The sequence below is a fragment of the Phalangium opilio genome, unplaced genomic scaffold (assembly GCF_054372755.1).
Source record: "Phalangium opilio isolate 3A_F unplaced genomic scaffold, DU_Popi_V2 ptg000056l_1, whole genome shotgun sequence".
NCBI classification, from domain to species: domain Eukaryota; kingdom Metazoa; phylum Arthropoda; class Arachnida; order Opiliones; family Phalangiidae; genus Phalangium; species Phalangium opilio.
Window position 1 is genome coordinate 2,319,412 of NW_028324175.1, and position 16,975 is coordinate 2,336,386.

Genomic DNA, 16,975 nt, shown 5'->3' on the forward strand with positions numbered 1-16,975 from the left:
TGACGACCATTTAATTTTTGGGCTTCCGTGGCGCAATGGTTAGCACGTTCGGCTGTTAACCAATAGGTTGGTGGTTCGAGCCCATCCGGGAGCCGGGTTGTGAGGTCTCAGATGTGACGTAAAAAGTCAAGGTTTTCCACAATACCTGACAACCATTTAATTTCGGAGCTTCCGTGGCTCAAGGGTTAGCGCGTTCGGCTGTTAACCAATAGGTTGGTGGTTCGAGCCCACCCGGGAGCGGTGTTGTGGGATCTGAAATGTAACGTAGAAAGCCAAAGTTTTTGCACAATAAATGACGACCATTTAATTTTTGGGCTTCCGTGGCGCAATGGTTAGCGCGTTCGGCTGTTAACCAATAGGTTGGTGGTTCGACCCCATCCGGGAGCGGTGTTGTGAGGTCTCAGATGTGACGTAAAAAGTCAAGGTTTTTACATAATACCTGACGAGCATTTAACTTTGGGCTTCCGTGGCGCAATGGTTAGCGCCTTCGGCTGTTAACCAATAGGTTGGTGGTTCGAGCCCATCCGGGAGCGGTGTTGTGAGGTCTCAGATGTGACGTAGAAAGTCAAGGTTTTTACACAATACCTGACGAGCATTTAACTTTTGGGCTTCCGTGGCGCAATGGTTAGCGCGTTCGGCTGTTAATTAATAGGTTGGTGGTTCGAGCCCACCCGAGAGCGGTGTTGTGGGATCTGAAATGTAACGTAGAAAGCCAAAGTGTTTGCACAATAAATGACGACCATTTAATTTTTGGGCTTCCGTGGCGCAATGGTTAGCGCGTTCGGCTGTTAACCAATAGGTTGGTCGTTCGACCCCATCCGGGAGCGGTGTTGTGGGATCTCAAATGTAACGTAGAAAGCCAAAGTTTTTGCACAATAAATGACGACCATTTAATTTTTGGGCTTCCGTGGCGCAGTGGTTAGCGCGTTCGGCTGTTAACCAATAGGTTGGTGGTTCGACCCCTTCCGGGAGCGGTGTTTTGAGGTCTCAGATTTGACGTAAAAAGTCAAGGTTTTTACACAATACCTGACGAGCATTTAACTTTTGGGCTTCCGTGGCGCAATGGTTAGCGCGTTCGGCTGTTAACCAATAGGTTGGTGGTTCGAGCCCATCCGGGAGCGGTGTTGTGAGGTCTCAGATGTGACGTAAAAAGTCAAGGTTTTTACACAATACCTGACGAGCATTTAACTTTTGGGCTTCCGTGGCGCTATGTTTAGCGCGTTCGGCTGTTAACCAATAGGTTGGTGGTTCGAGCCCATCCGGGAGCGGTGTTGTGAGGTCTCAGATGTGACGTAAAAAGTCAAGGTTTTTACACAATACCTGACGAGCATTTAATTTTTGGGCTCCCGTGGCGCAATGGTTAGCGCGTTCAGCTGTTAATCGAAAGGTTGGTGGTTCGAGCCCACCCGGGAAGGGTGTTGTGGAGTCTCAAATGTAACGTAGAAAGCCAAAGTTTTTCCACAATACCTGACGACCATTTAATTTTTGGGCTTCCGTGGCGCAATGGTTAGCACGTTCGGCTGTTAACCAATAGGTTGGTGGTTCGAGCCCATCCGGGAGCCGGGTTGTGAGGTCTCAGATGTGACGTAAAAAGTCAAGGTTTTCCACAATACCTGACAACCATTTAATTTCGGAGCTTCCGTGGCTCAAGGGTTAGCGCGTTCGGCTGTTAACCAATAGGTTGGTGGTTCGAGCCCACCCGGGAGCGGTGTTGTGGGATCTGAAATGTAACGTAGAAAGCCAAAGTTTTTGCACAATAAATAACGACCATTTAATTTTTGGGCTTCCGTGGCGCAATGGTTAGCGCGTTCGGCTGTTAACCAATAGGTTGGTGGTTCGACCCCATCCGGGAGCGGTGTTGTGAGGTCTCAGATGTGACGTAAAAAGTCAAGGTTTTTACATAATACCTGACGAGCATTTAACTTTTGGGCTTCCGTGGCGCAATGGTTAGCGCCTTCGGCTGTTAACCAATAGGTTGGTGGTTCGAGCCCATCCGGGAGCGGTGTTGTGAGGTCTCAGATTAGACGTAGAAAGTCAAGGTTTTTACACAATACCTGACGAGCATTTAACTTTTGGGCTTCCGTGGCGCAATGGTTAGCGCGTTCGGCTGTTAACCAATAGGTTGGTGGTTCGAGCCCACCCGAGAGCGGTGTTGTGGGATCTGAAATGTAACGTAGAAAGCCAAAGTGTTTGCACAATAAATGACGACCATTTAATTTTTGGGCTTCCGTGGCGCAATGGTTAGCGCGTTCGGCTGTTAACCAATAGGTTGGTCGTTCGACCCCATCCGGGAGCGGTGTTGTGAGGTCTCAGATGTGACGTAAAAAGTCAAGGTTTTTACATAATACCTGACGAGCATTTAACTTTTGGGCTTCCGTGGCGCCATGGTTAGCGCGTTCGGCTGTTAACCAATAGGTTGGTGGTTCGAGCCCATCCGGGAGCGGTGTTGTGAGGTCTCAGATGTGACGTAAAAAGTCAAGGTTTTCCACAATACCTGACAACCATTTAATTTCTGAGCTTCCGTGGCTCAATGGTTAGCGCGTTCGGCTGTTAACCAATAGGTTGGTGGTTCGACCCCATCCCGGAGCGGTGTTGTGAGGTCTCAGATGTGACGTAAAAAGTCAAGGTTATAAAGATGAAGGTTAATTTGTCTCACTTAATTTAAATTCGAATTTTTAACTAGCACTCTCGGCAACGGCCATATCTTAGGCCGAGTTACGTCGATTTTGAAAATGTTATTAAAAATCGAGGTACATTTTTATTTATTGTTCAATCGAGATGAAATCACTTTTAATGAGTGTTTTATAGGAATTAAGCTGAATTCGGTCAAAAATTTCTCCAGAAAAAAATGCATTCAAAAAAGTACCGAAAAAATCGCAGGTTTTTCTTCTTCAAGACACAAAATCCGTGAATACGATTTCTTATTGAAAATTGAATTTTAACAGTTTTTTGAATGAATATCGTTACATTGCTTGAATTAAAGCAAAAAGTATAAAAATAATGGTTTCAGTGGTATATTTGAAAATAGTGTAGAAATACTCAAAATATGCTTCTTTGGCCGTGAAACGTCGATTTTGAAAATGTTATTAAAAATCGAGGTACATTTTTATTTATTGTCCTGACGAACATTTAATTTTTGGGCTTCCGTGGCTCAATGTTAGCGCGTTCGGCTGTTAATCGAAAGGTTGGTGGTTCGAGGCCATCCGGGAGCGGTGTTTTGGGATCTCAAATGTAACGTAAATAGCCAAAGTTTTTCCAGAATACCTGACGACCATTTAATTTTTGGGCGTCCGTGGCGCAATGGTTAGCGCGTTCGGCTGTTAACCGAAAGGTGGTGGTTCGAGCCCAGCCGGGAGCGGTGTTGTGAGGTCTCAGATGTGAAGTAAAAAGACAAAGTTTTACCTCAATACCTGACGACCATTTAATATTTGGGCTTCCGTTGCGCAATGGTTAGCGCGTTCGGCTGTTAACCGAAAGTTTGGTGGTTCGAGCCCACCCGGGAGCGGTGTTGTGGGATCTCTAATGTAACGTAAAAAGCCAAAGTTTTTCCACAATACCTGACGACCATTTTTTTTTTGGGCGTCCGTGGCGCAATGGTTAGCGCGTTCGGCTGTTAACCGAAAGGTTGGTGGTTCGAGCCCATCCGGGAGCGGTGTTGTGACGTCTCAGATGTTACGTAAAATGTCAGAGTTTTTCCACAATACCTGACGAACATTTAATTTTTGGGCTTCCGTGGCGCAATAATTAGCGCGTCCAGCTGTTAATCGAAAGGTTGGTGGTTCGAGCCCACCCAGGAGCGGTGTTGTGTGATCTCAAATGTAACGTAGAAAGCCAAAGTTTTTCCACAGTACCTGACTACCATTTAATTTTTGGGCTTCCATGGCGCAATGGTTAGCGCGTTCGGCTGTTAACCGAAAGGATGGTGGTTCGAGCCCACCTGGGAGAGGTGTTGTAGGGTCTCAGATGTAACGTAAAAAGTCATAACTTATTGTTGTGTGTTTGTACGACTACACAGGAGTTGATACTTTAAAACTATGGTTTTATTTACAATGATTTATACATGATCGAGGTCCGAGATAGACTGAATTTTTAACACAGAGAGGGGGCCTTTTTATACACGAGAGATTAGATAAATAATAGACATTAAGCTAATATGGGGCTGTTCATAAACTGGCCTACTAATAATACAAAGCATAATGTCACATCCCCTTTTTTTATACAAATAAGAATGCGTTTTATAAATTTAACTTAGTCGATGGCTTTGAGATTCTTCCGGATCGTGTTACTGTCCCTTTGTCGTCTTTTGGCAATTTGCTTCTTGTCTTTCTCTTATTCGTACTTTCCGGTGACCTCGTGGTATTGGACTCAGATGGATCAGCTCGCAAGTTCTCTCTGTCGGTATCTTGAATGTTTTCAGCATTGCATGGATGATTGTCGTGGGCTGGCTCAGAGACAGGTTCCTCTCGATCAATGATGTTTGGTGGATCTATGACGTCCTCTGGGCCAATACTTGATTCCGGAGTGAAAGACTTGATTCCGTGATTTTGATGACTGTCCGGTAGGGGAACTAGATGGAACCGGTTTCTTCGAATCCTTCCTTTAGACGTCTCGATTATATATGATCGGGGCTCCTCTGCTTTCTCGACAACGGTTCCTTCTTTGCGTAAATCGGTTATCCATACCCTTTTCCCAAGATCTAATTTGTGTAGCTCTCTGACTCTATGGCGTTGGTCGTAATTTCGTTTGAGTTTTTTTCTGCGTTAGTGATGTTTCTTTGATACGTTCTGCTGATAAGATCGTCGGGACAAGCATGTTTGACGGTAATGGGAGCGTTGTTCGGAGATGGCGACTCATAAGCATTTGTGCTGGACTGAAACCATTGGACGTCGGTGTAGATCGGTACGCCAAGAGTGCCAAAGGGATGTTGTCAGATTTCTTTAAAATGGATTTCGCTGTCTTTACTGCTGCTTCTGCGAACCCATTACTTTGAGGATATCTTGGGCTGCTCGTGATAGATCGAAATCCATATTTCTTGGAGAATGCGATGAATTCCAAGGTTCTTGTCGCTGATAAATTAGTGCCATTATCGCTGCGGACCACCTCTGGAATTCCGTGTCGTGCAAATATATCTTCGATGAGCTCGATGACAGTTTTTGTAGTTTGATCTTTCATTCGAGCCAATTCCAGATATTTTGAGTAGTAGTCCATCATGACCAGGTACCATTTTCCCCCATGATGTAGCATATCTATGGCAACTGCTTGCCATGGTCGTTCGGGTAAGCTTGTTGGCTTTAAGGGCTCATGAAAGTTGACTGATTCTTTGAGTCATCGTTCGCATCTTTTCACCTTATCTTCGATTTCCCGTGAAATTCCAGGCCACCAGACGGATTGTTTGGCTCTTTCTCGACATTTGACGATTCCCATGTGACCTTGATGAATTCGATCCATTATTTCTGGACGCATGGAACTTGGAATGAGCAGTCTGCTGCCTTTCATGATGATTCCGTCTTGGATGGTGATTTCATGCCTGTAGCTGAAGTAGTCATTACAACTACTGTGTACGCGTTTTTTCTCCGGCCATCCATGTTCGAGGTAACGTTGTAATGTTCTGCATGTAGCATCTTCCTGTTGTTTATGAAGAATTTCCGCAAGCTTTGGATCTGTAGTGGGTAGGTTCATCATTACTAACTGTACGTGAGCAGAAATTTCTTGTTGTAGCTCGTTGTCGTCAACGTCTATCAACGGAGCTCTAGACAATGTATCAGCGGCAACTAAGGATTTTCCAGGCACGTAGGAGACCTTGTACGAGTATCGCATCATGCGTAGACGTAGCCTTTGCAGTCTCGGAGATAAATCGTCCAGTTGTTTCGAATGCAATATGGAAACAAGGGGCTGATGATCAGTTTCTAGCTTTATTGTTATACCCGTTATGAAATCCTCAAATCGCTGGCATGCCCACGTTAATGCATACGCCTCCTTCTCGATCTGCGCATAGCGTTGTTCTGTCGAGGATAACGTCTTCGAGGCATAGGCAATGACTTTGTAAGTTCCATTGGCTTGTTCTTGTCGAAGTATTGCTCCAATCCCATAGCTTGACGCATCGGCGGATACTACTGTTGGCTTCCTCAGATCGAAGATACCCAAAACAGGCTTGCTTGTGAGCGTCGTCTTGAGGTATTTGAAGGCCATTTCTTGACTTGGGCCCCAAATCCAGCTGTTCTTGGTGCTCAATAGACTACTTAGTGGTTTAAGCTGCTCGGCCATTCGGGGAATGAACTTTCCAAGATAATTTACCATTCCTAATAGACGACGTAGCTCTGCGACATCAGATGGTGATTTCATCTCGACTATGGCTCGAACCTTCTCCTCGTCTGGACTGATCCCGGCACTGTCTATTACGTGCCCCAAAAACTTGATCCTTTTGACTCCAAAGAGGCATTTCCTTTCATTGAGCGTGACTCCTTGGTCTTTCAATCTTTCGAGAACTTCCTTTAGGTTTTCATCATGTTCGGCCATGTCCTTGCCCCATACTAGAATGTCGTCCTGATGACAAACTGTGTTCTTGACGCCTTCAATATACGAAGACATTTGGCTTTGGTAGTGCTCGGATGCAGATGTTAAACCAAAGGGCAGGCAATTGCAGCAATATCTTCCAAATGGCGTCATGAAAGTCGTTAGTAATATGGAGTCCGGATGTAGCGGTATCTGCCAATAACCGGAATTACAATCAAGTTTTGAGAAGATCTCGGCTCCAGCCAGTCGTCCAAGCGTATGGTCTACAGCCAGTATCTGGTACCGTTCACGCTGTACGTAGTTATTCAGTTGCGTATAATCCACGCATATCCTTAATTCGCCAGAATCCTTTCTCACGACCACCATGGGAGCGCACCAGTCTGTGGTGTCCTCGACTCTCCGGATTACTCCCAAGTCCACCATTCGTTTGAATTCAGCTTCGACTTGTGACATCAAAGGAATCGCAACTCGACGTGGAGTCGTCACTGCATACGGTACTGCGTTCGGTTTCAGCTTCAGTTTGTAGCTTCGTTTGACTCGTCCTAAGCCGGTAAATAGTTGAGGATAATGGTTCTTTGGTCTTATACTCGTCTCCGTAAGTTGCAGCTCATCGATTCTTTGAACTATTTTCAGGTCTTCACTTGCTCTGAGGCTTAGAAGTGGAACTTGCAATTGGTCGATGACATAGACCTTGTCATGGATGGTGGTATCTCTACTTGACAGGTAGGCTTCAATGAAACCTTTGCAGTTAATCAAGGTCTTCCCTGGTCCAAACAGACGTCGGTCAGATTTATTCAGTGCTAAGTCTTGAAATTTCGCCTTGTATAGCTAGTCTGGTAATACGCAAACGTCCGCGCCGGTATCTATCTTGAATTGAACTTGTTTTGCATTAATCCTAATGTTTACCATCCAACGATCTTGTATCTCGTCGCTGCTGACTTTTCCCAAGAACGTATCCATTGGCGTTGAGTCATCTTCATCCACAGAGATCATTTGCGATGTGACCTCATGATTGTAGTTGGTGGTTGACCTTTGACACACACGCTCGTAGCGGCCAATCTTCTTACACTTCCTGCAAACTGCTCTATATGCTGGGCATCGCTCTCGATTGTGTTTCTCGAATATTCCGCATTTCTTGCAGGTATCTGAAGTAACCTTTTGATCGCGTTGAATTGGTCTTGAAGGATGAGTTGCTCTTGGTCGCCTGTTCTCCTTCGTCTGAGAGGTGTTTCGAGAGCCAAGCTTTTCGACAACAGCCGGAGTTCCGTTTTTATAACTTCCTGCGTTTAATTCTTGTTGTTGTCGGCGAACTTCTTCGGCATGGCGGGCGGTTGAGATCGCTTTCTCCAGTGTAAGGTTTCCGTCTAATTGCATTTTTTCCGACAGGGCTTTGTCTCGCACCCAGACTACTATTCGGTCTCTCAGCAATTCGTCTTGGAGAGTTCCGTAGGCACATTTCTCAATCTGGGCTCGACACGCGGTGATAAACTCTTCTACCGGTTCGCCATCTTGCTGAACTCGTGAGTTGAAGGTTGCTCGCTCGTAGATAACGTTCCTCCGGAGAATGAAATGTCCTTCGAATTTATTCATAACGACATTGAAGTCAGACTTCTCTGCATCGGTGGGAAACGTAAATGACAAGAATACGTCATCAGCTTTGTCGCCCATCATGTATATTAACGCGTTGACTTGTTCCTCTCCTGTCTTGGAACAAAGACCGGACGCGGATCTGAATCTCTCGAACCTCCTCCTCCATCGGGGCCACTCATTGGAATTCGAAAAGTTGAATTGGCAAGGCGGTTGCACTTGAAAGGCTGCGGCGTTCTGCATTTTCCGTGTCGAGGTAGACCGCAAATCTAGTCGATTACTGATTAACGAATTAAAGCTAACCGTGATATCGCGCGACTAAATACCACATTAACGAACTTCTGACACCATGTTGTGTGTTTGTACGACTACACAGGAGTTGATACTTTAAAACTATGGTTTTATTTACAATGATTTATACATGATCGAGGTCCGAGATAGACTGAATTTTTAACACAGAGAGGGGGCCTTTTTATACAAGAGAAATTAGATAAATAATAGACATTAAGCTAATATGGGGCTGTTCATAAACTGGCCTACTAATAATACAAAGCATAATGTCACACTTATCCACAAAACCTAACAACCATTTAATTTCTGAGCTTCTGTGGCTCAATGGTTAGCGCGTTCGGCTGTTAACCAATTGGTTGGTGGTTCGAGCCTATCCGGGAGAAGTGTTGTGACGTCTCAGATGTAACGTAAAATGTCAGAGTTTTTCCACAATACCTGACGAACATTTAATTTTTGGGCTTGCGTGACGCAATGGTTAGCGCGTTCAGCTGTTAATCGAAAGGTTGGTGGTTCGAGCCCACCCGGGAGAGGTGTTGTGAGGTCTCAGATGAAGCGTGAAAAGTCAAACTTTTTCCATAATACGTAATAACCATTTATTTTCTGATCTTTCGTGGCTCAATGGTTAGCGCATTCGGCTGTTACCCAATAGCTTGGTGGTTCGAGCCCACCCGGGAGCGGTGTTTTTGGATCTCAAATGTAACGTAAATAGCCAAAGTTTTTCCGCAATACCTGACGACCATTTTTTTTGGGCGTCCGTGGCGCAATGGTTAGCGCGTTCGGCTGTTAACCGAAAGGTTGGTGGTTCGAGCCCACCCGGGAGCGGTGTTTTTGGATCTCAAATGTAACGTAAATAGACAAAGTTTTTCCGCAATACCTGACGACCATTTTTTTTGGGCTTCAGTGGCGCAATGGTCAGCGCGTTCAGCTGTTAACCGAAAGGTTGGTGGTTCGAGCCCCAACGAGAGAGGTTTTGTGGGGTCTCAGATGTAGCGTGAAAAGTCGTAACTTTTCAACAATACCTGACAACCATTTAATTTCTGAGCTTCCGTGGCTCAATGGTTAGCGCGTTCGGCTGTTAACCAATAGGTTGGTGGTTCTAGCCCATCCGGGAGCGGTGTTGTGATGTCTCAGATGTAACGTAAAATGTCAGAGTTTTTCCACAATACCTGACGAACATTTATTTTTTGGGCTTCCGTGGCGCAATGGTTAGCGCGTTCAGCTGTTAATCGAAAGGTTGGTGGTTCGAGCCCACCCGGAAGAGGTGATGTGGGGTCTCAGATGTAGCGTAAAAAGCCAAAACTTTTCCACAATACGTGACAACCATTTAATTTCTGAGCTTCCGTGGCTCAATGGTTAGCGCGTTCGGCTGTTAATCGAAAGGTTGGTGGTTCGAGCCCATCCGGGAGCGGTGTTGTGAGGTCTCGGATGTGAAGTAAAAAGTCAAAGTTTTACCTCAATACCTGACGAGCATTTATTTTTTGGGCTTCCGTGGCGCAATGGTTAGCGCGTTCAGCTGTTAATCGAAAGGTTGGTGGTTCGAGCCCACCCGGGAGAGGTGTTGTGAGGTCTCAGATGTAGCGTGAAAAGTCAAACTTTTTCCATAATACGTGATAACCATTTATTTTCTGATCTTTCGTGGCTCAATGGTTAGCGCGTTCGGCTGTTAACCAATAGCTTGGTGGTTCGAGCCCACCCGGGAGCGGTGTTTTTGGATCTCAAATGTAACGTAAATGGCCAAAGTTTTTCCACAATACCTGACGACCATTTAATTTTTGGGCTTCCGTGGCGCAATGGTTAGCGCGTTCAGCTGTTAACCGAAAGGTTGGTGGTTCGAGCCCAAAAGAGAGGTTTTGTGGGGTCTCAGATGTAGCGTGAAAAGTCGTAACTTTTCAACAAAACCTGACAACCATTTAATTTTTGGGCGTCCGTGGCGCAATGGCTAGCGCGTTCGGCTGTTAACCGAAAGGTTGGTGGTTCGAGCCCATCCGGGAGCGGTGTTGTGACGTCTCAGATGTTACGTAAAATGTCAGAGTTTTTCCACAATACCTGACGAACATTTAATTTTTGACCTTCCGTGGCGCAATAATTAGCGCGTCGAGCACTTAATCGAAAGGTTGGTGGTTCGAGCCCACCCGGAAGAGGTGTTGTGGGGTCTCAGATGTAGCGTTAAAAGTCAAAACTTTTCCACAATACGTGACAACCATTTAATTTCTGATCTTCCGAGGCTCAATTGTTAGCGCGTTCGGCTGTTAACCAATAGGTTGGTGGTTCGAGCCCACCCGGGAGCGGTGTTTTTGGATCTCAAATGTAACGTAAATAGCCAAAGTTTTTCCACAATACCTGACGACCATTTAATTTTTGGGCTTCAATGTCGCAATGGTCAGCGCGTTCAGCTGTTAACCGAAAGGTTGGTGGTTCGAGCCCTCCCGGGAGCGGTGTTGTGACGTCTCAGATGTAACGTAAAATGTCAGAGTTTTTCCACAATACCTGACGAGCATTTAATTTTTGGGCTTCCGTGGCGCAATGGTTAGCGCGTTCAGCTGTTAATCGAAAGGTTGGTATTCGAGCCCACCCGGGAGAGGTGTTGTGAGGTCTCAGATGAAGCGTGAAAAGTATAACTTTTTCCATAATACGTGATAACCATTTATTTTTTGATCTTTCGTGGCTCAATGGTTAGCGCGTTCGGCTGTTAACCAATAGCTTGGTGCTTCGAGCCCACCCGGGAGCGGTGTTTTTGGATCTCAAATGTAACGTAAATAGCCAAAGTTTTTCCGCAATACCTGACGACCATTTTTCTTGGGCGTCCGTGGCGCAATGGTTAGCGCGTTCGGCTGTTAACCGAAAGGTTGGTGGTTCGAGCCCATCCGGGAGCGGTGTTGTGAGGCCTCAGATGTGAAGTAAAAAGTCAAAGTTTTACCTCAATACCTGACGAAAATGTAATTTTTGGGCTTCAGTGGCGCAATGGTTAGCGCGTTCGGCTATTAACCAATAGGTTGGTGGTTCGAGCCCATCCGGGAGAAGTGTTGTGACGTCTCAGATGTAACGTAAAATGTCGGAGTTTTTCCACAATACCTGACGAACATTTAATTTTTGGGCTTCAGTGGCGCAATGGTCAGCGCGTTCAGCTGTTAACCGAAAGGTTGGTGGTTCGAGCCCAAACGAGAGCGGTTTTGTGGGGTCTCAGATGTAGCTTGAAAAGTCGTAACTTTTCATCAATACCTGACAACCATTTAATTTCTGAGCTTCCGTGGCTCAATGGTTAGCGCGTTCGGCTGTTAACCTTTAGGTTGGAGGTTCTAGCCCATCCGGGAGCGGTGTTGTGATGTCTCAGATGTAACGTAAAATGTCAGAGTTTTTCCACAATACCTGACGAACATTTAATTTTTGGGCTTCCGTGGCGCAATGGTTAGCGCGTTCAGCTGTTAATCGAAAGGTTGGTGGTTCGAGCCCACCCGGAAGAGGTGTTGTGGGGTCTCAGATGTAGCGTAAAAAGTCAAAACTTTTCCACAATACGTGACAACCATTTAATTTCTGAGCTTCCGTGGCTCAATGGTTAGCGCGTTCGGCTGTCAATCGAAAGGTTGGTGGTTCGATCCCATCCGGGAGCGGTGTTGTGAGGTCTTGTATGTGAAGTAAAAAGTCATAGTTTTACCTCAATACCTGACGAAAATTTAATTTTTGGGCTTCCGTGGCGCAATGGTTAGCGCGTTCAGCTGTTAATCGAAAGGTTGGTATTCGAGCCCACCCGGGAGAGGTGTTGTGAGGTCTCAGATGAAGCGTGAAAAGTCAAACTTTTTCCATAATACGTGATAACCATTTATTTTCTGATCATTCGTGGCTCAATGGTTAGCGCGTTCGGCTGTTAACCAATAGCTTGGTGGTTCGAGCCCAGCCGGGAGCGGTGTTTTTGGATCTCAAATGTAACGTAAATAGCCAAAGTTTTTCCGCAATACCTGACGACCATTTTTTTTGTGCGTCCGTGGCGCAATGGTTAGCGCGTTCGGCTGTTAACCGAAAGGTTGGTGGTTCGAGCCCATCCGGGAGCGGTGTTGTGAGGCCTCAGATGTGAAGTAAAAAGTCAAAGTTTTACCTCAATACCTGACGAATATTTAATTTTTGGGCTTCAGTGGCGCAATGGTTAGCGCGTTCGGCTATTAACCAATAGGTTGGTGGTTCGAGCCCATCCGGGAGAAGTGTTGTGACGTCTCAGATGTAACGTAAAATGTCGGAGTTTTTCCACAATACCTGACGAACATTTAATTTTTGGGCTTCAGAGGCGCAATGGTCAGCGCGTTCAGCTGTTAACCGAAAGGTTGGTGGTTCGAGCCCAAACGAGAGAGGTTTTGTGGGGTCTCAGATGTAGCTTGAAAAGTCGTAACTTTTCATCAATACCTGACAACCATTTAGTTTCTGAGCTTCCGTGGCTCAATGGTTAGCGCGTTCGGCTGTTAACCTATAGGTTGGAGGTTCTAGCCCATCCGGGAGCGGTGTTGTGATGTCTCAGATGTAACGTAAAATGTCAGAGTTTTTCCACAATACCTGACGAACATTTAATTTTTGGGCTTCCGTGGCGCAATGGTTAGCGCGTTCAGCTGTTAATCGAAAGGTTGGTGGTTCGAGCCCACCCGGAAGAGGTGTTGTGGGGTCTCAGATGTAGCGTAAAAATCAAAACATTTCCACAATACGTGACAACCATTTAATTTCTGAGCTTCCGTGGCTCAATGGTTAGCGCGTTCGGCTGTCAATCGAAAGGTTGGTGGTTCGATCCCATCCGGGAGCGGTGTTGTGAGGTCTCGGATGTGAAGTAAAAAGTCATAGTTTTACCTCAATACCTGACGAAAATTTAATTTTTGGGCTTCCGTGGCGCAATGGTTAGCGCGTTCAGCTGTTAATCGAAAGGTTGGTGGTTCGAGCCCACCCGGGAGAGGTGTTGTGAGGTCTCAGATGTAGCGTGAAAAGTCAAACTTTTTCCATAATACGTGATAACCATTTATTTTCTGATCTTTCGTGGCTCAATGGTTAGAGCGTTCGGCTGTTAACCAATAGCTTGGTGGTTCGAGCCCACCCGGGAGCGGTGTTTTTGGATCTCAAATGTAACGTAAATAGCCAAAGTTTTTCTACAATACCTGACGACCATTTAATTTTTGGGCTTCCGTGGCGCAATGGTTAGTGCGTTCAGCTGTTAACCGAAAGGTTGGTGGTTCGAGCCCAAAAGAGAGAGGATTTGTGGGGTCTCAGATGTAGCGTGAAAAGTCGTAACTTTTCAACAATACCTGACAACCATTTAATTTTTGGGCGTCCGTGGCGCAATGGCTAGCGCGTTCGGCTGTTAACCGAAAGGTTGGTGGTTCGAGCCCATCCGGGAGCGGTGTTGTGACGTCTCAGATGTTACGTAAAATGTCAGAGTTTTTCCACAATACCTGACGAACATTTAATTTTTGGGCTTCCGTGGCGCAGTAATTAGCGCGTCCAGCTCTTAATCGAAAGGTTGGTGGTTTGAGCCCACCCGGAAGAGGTGTTGTGGGGTCTCAGATGTAGCGTTAAAAGTCAAAACTTTTCCACAATACGTGACAACCATTCAATTTCTGATCTTCCGTGGCTCAATGGTTAGCGCGTTCGGCTGTTAACCAATAGGTTGGTGGTTCGAGCCCACCCGGGAGCGGTGTTTTTGGATCTCAAATGTAACGTAAATAGCCAAAGTTTTTCCACAATACCTGACGACCATTTAATTTTTGGGCGTCCGTGGCGAATGGTTAGCGCGTTCGGCTGTTAACCGAAAGGTTGGTGGTTCGAGCCCATCCGGGAGCGGTGTTGTGAGGTCTCAGATGAGAAGTAAAAAGTCAAGGTTTTACCTCAATACCTGACGAAAATTTAATTTTTGGGCGTCCGTGGCGAATGGTCAGCGCGTTCAGCTGTTAACCGAAAGGTTGGTGGTTCGAGCCCTCCCGGGAGCGGTGTTGTGACGTCTCAGATGTAACGTAAAATGTCAGAGTTTTTCCACAACACCTCACGAACATTTAACTTTTGGGCTTCTGTGGCGCAATGGTTAGCGCAATCAGCTGTTAATCGAAGGGTTGGTGGTTCGAGCCCGCCCGGAAGAGGTGTTGTGGGGTCTCAGATGTAACGTAAAATGTCAAAACTTTTCCACAATACGTGACAACCATTTAATTTCTGAGCTTCCGTGGCTCAATGGTTAGCGCGTTCGGCTGTCAATCGAAAGGTTGGTGGTTCGAGTCCATCCGGGAGCGGTGTTGTGAGGTCTCGGATGTGAAGTAAAAAGTCAAAGTTTTACCTCAATACCTGACGAAAATTTAATTTTTGGGCTTCAGTGGCGCAATGGTCAGCGCGTTCAGCTGTTAACCGAAAGGTTGGTGGTTCGAGCCCTCCCGGGAGCGGTGTTGTGACGTCTCAGATGTAACGTAAAATGTCAGAGTTTTTCCACAATACCTGACGAGCATTTAATTTTTGGGCTTCCGTGGCGCAATGGCTAGCGCGTTCGGCTGTTAACCGAAAGGTTGGTGGTTCGAGCCCTCCCGGGAGCGGTGTTGTGACGTCTCAGATGTAACGTAAAATGTCAGAGTTTTTCCACAATACCTGACGAACATTTAATTTTTGGGCTTCCGTGGCGCAATGGTTAGCGCGTTCAGCTGTTAATCGAAAGGTTGGTGGTTCGAGCCCACCCGGAAGAGGTGATGTGGGGTCTCAGATGTAGCGTAAAAAGTCAAAACTTTTCCACAATACGTGACAACCATTTAATTTCTGAGCTTCCGAGGCTCAATGGTTAGCGCGTTCGGCTGTTAATCGAAAGGTTGGTGGTTCGAGCCCATCCGGGAGCGGTGTTGTGAGGTCTCGGATGTGAAGTAAAAAGTCAAAGAATTACCTCAATACCTGACGAGCATTTATTTTTTGGGCTTCCGTGGCGCAATGGTTAGCGCGTTCAGCTGTTAATCGAAAGGTTGGTGGTTCACGCTACATCTGAGACCCCACAATTCCTCTCTCGTTTGGGCTCGAACCACCAACCTTTCGGTTAACAGCTGAACGCACTAACCATTGCGCCACGGAAGCCCAAAAATTAAATGGTCGTCAGGTATTGTAGAAAAACTTTGGCTATTTACGTTACATTTGAGATCCAAAAACACCGCTCCCGGGTGGGCTCGAACCACCAAGCTATTGGTTAACAGCCGAACGCGCTAACCATTGAGCCACGAAAGATCAGAAAATAAATGGTTATCACGTATTATGGAAAAAGTTTGACTTTTCACGCTACATCTGAGACCTCACAACACCTCTCCCGGGTGGGCTCGAACCACCAACCTTTCGATTAACAGCTGAACGCGCTAACCATTGCGCCACGGAAGCCCAAAAATTAAATTTTCGTCAGGTATTGAGGTAAAACTATGACTTTTTACTTCACATCCGAGACCTCACAACACCGCTCCCGGATGGGATCGAACCACCAACCTTTCGATTGACAGCCGAACGCGCTAACCATTGAGCCACGGAAGCTCAGAAATTAAATGGTTGTCACGTATTGTGGAAAAGTTTTGACTTTTTACGCTACATCTGAGACCCCACAACACCTCTTCCGGGTGGGCTCGAACCACCAACCTTTCGATTAACAGCTGAACGCGCTAACCATTGCGCCACGGAAGCCCAAAAATTAAATGTTCGTCAGGTATTGTGGAAAAACTCTGACATTTTACGTTACATCTGAGACATCACAACACCGCTCCCGGATGGGCTAGAACCTCCAACCTATAGGTTAACAGCCGAACGCGCTAACCATTGAGCCACGGAAGCTCAGAAATTAAATGGTTGTCAGGTATTGATGAAAAGTTACGACTTTTCAAGCTACATCTGAGACCCCACAAAACCTCTCTCGTTTGGGCTCGAACCACCAACCTTTCGGTTAACAGCTGAACGCGCTGACCATTGCGCCACTGAAGCCCAAAAATTAAATGTTCGTCAGGTATTGTGGAAAAACTCCGACATTTTACGTTACATCTGAGACGTCACAACACTTCTCCCGGATGGGCTCGAACCACCAACCTATTGGTTAATAGCCGAACGCGCTAACCATTGCGCCACTGAAGCCCAAAAATTAAATTTTCGTCAGGTATTGAGGTAAAACTTTGACTTTTTACTTCACATCTGAGGCCTCACAACACCGCTCCCGGATGGGCTCGAACCACCAACCTTTCGGTTAACAGCCGAACGCGCTAACCATTGCGCCACGGACGCACAAAAAAAAATGGTCGTCAGGTATTGCGGAAAAACTTTGGCTATTTACGTTACATTTGAGATCCAAAAACACCGCTCCCGGGTGGGCTCGAAGCACCAAGCTATTGGTTAACAGCCGAACGCGCTAACCATTGAGCCACGAAAGATCAGAAAATAAATGGTTATCACGTATTATGGAAAAAGTTTGACTTTTCACGCTTCATCTGAGACCTCACAACACCTCTCCCGGGTGGGCTCGAATACCAACCTTTCGATTAACAGCTGAACGCGCTAACCATTGCGCCACGGAAGCCCAAAAATTAAATGCTCGTCAGTTATTGTGGAAAAACTCTGACATTTTACG

General features: G+C 46.1%; 4 non-coding genes across 4 annotated transcripts; 3 read left to right on the plus strand and 1 right to left on the minus strand.

Annotated features, from left to right (window-relative positions):
• The first annotated feature begins 11,926 nt into the window (after positions 1-11,926).
• Positions 11,927-11,999, plus strand: TRNAD-GUC (transfer RNA aspartic acid (anticodon GUC)). The gene has a single exon. It is a non-coding gene; the product is annotated as a tRNA-Asp (tRNA).
• A 1,099-nt stretch (positions 12,000-13,098) lies between these two features.
• TRNAD-GUC (transfer RNA aspartic acid (anticodon GUC)) lies at positions 13,099-13,171 on the plus strand. Its single transcript has one exon. It is a non-coding gene; the product is annotated as a tRNA-Asp (tRNA).
• Positions 13,172-14,566: 1,395 nt separating this feature from the next.
• TRNAD-GUC (transfer RNA aspartic acid (anticodon GUC)) lies at positions 14,567-14,639 on the plus strand. Its single transcript has one exon. It is a non-coding gene; the product is annotated as a tRNA-Asp (tRNA).
• Positions 14,640-15,824: 1,185 nt separating this feature from the next.
• Positions 15,825-15,897, minus strand: TRNAD-GUC (transfer RNA aspartic acid (anticodon GUC)). Its single transcript has one exon. It is a non-coding gene; the product is annotated as a tRNA-Asp (tRNA).
• Between the last annotated feature and the right edge of the window lie 1,078 nt (positions 15,898-16,975).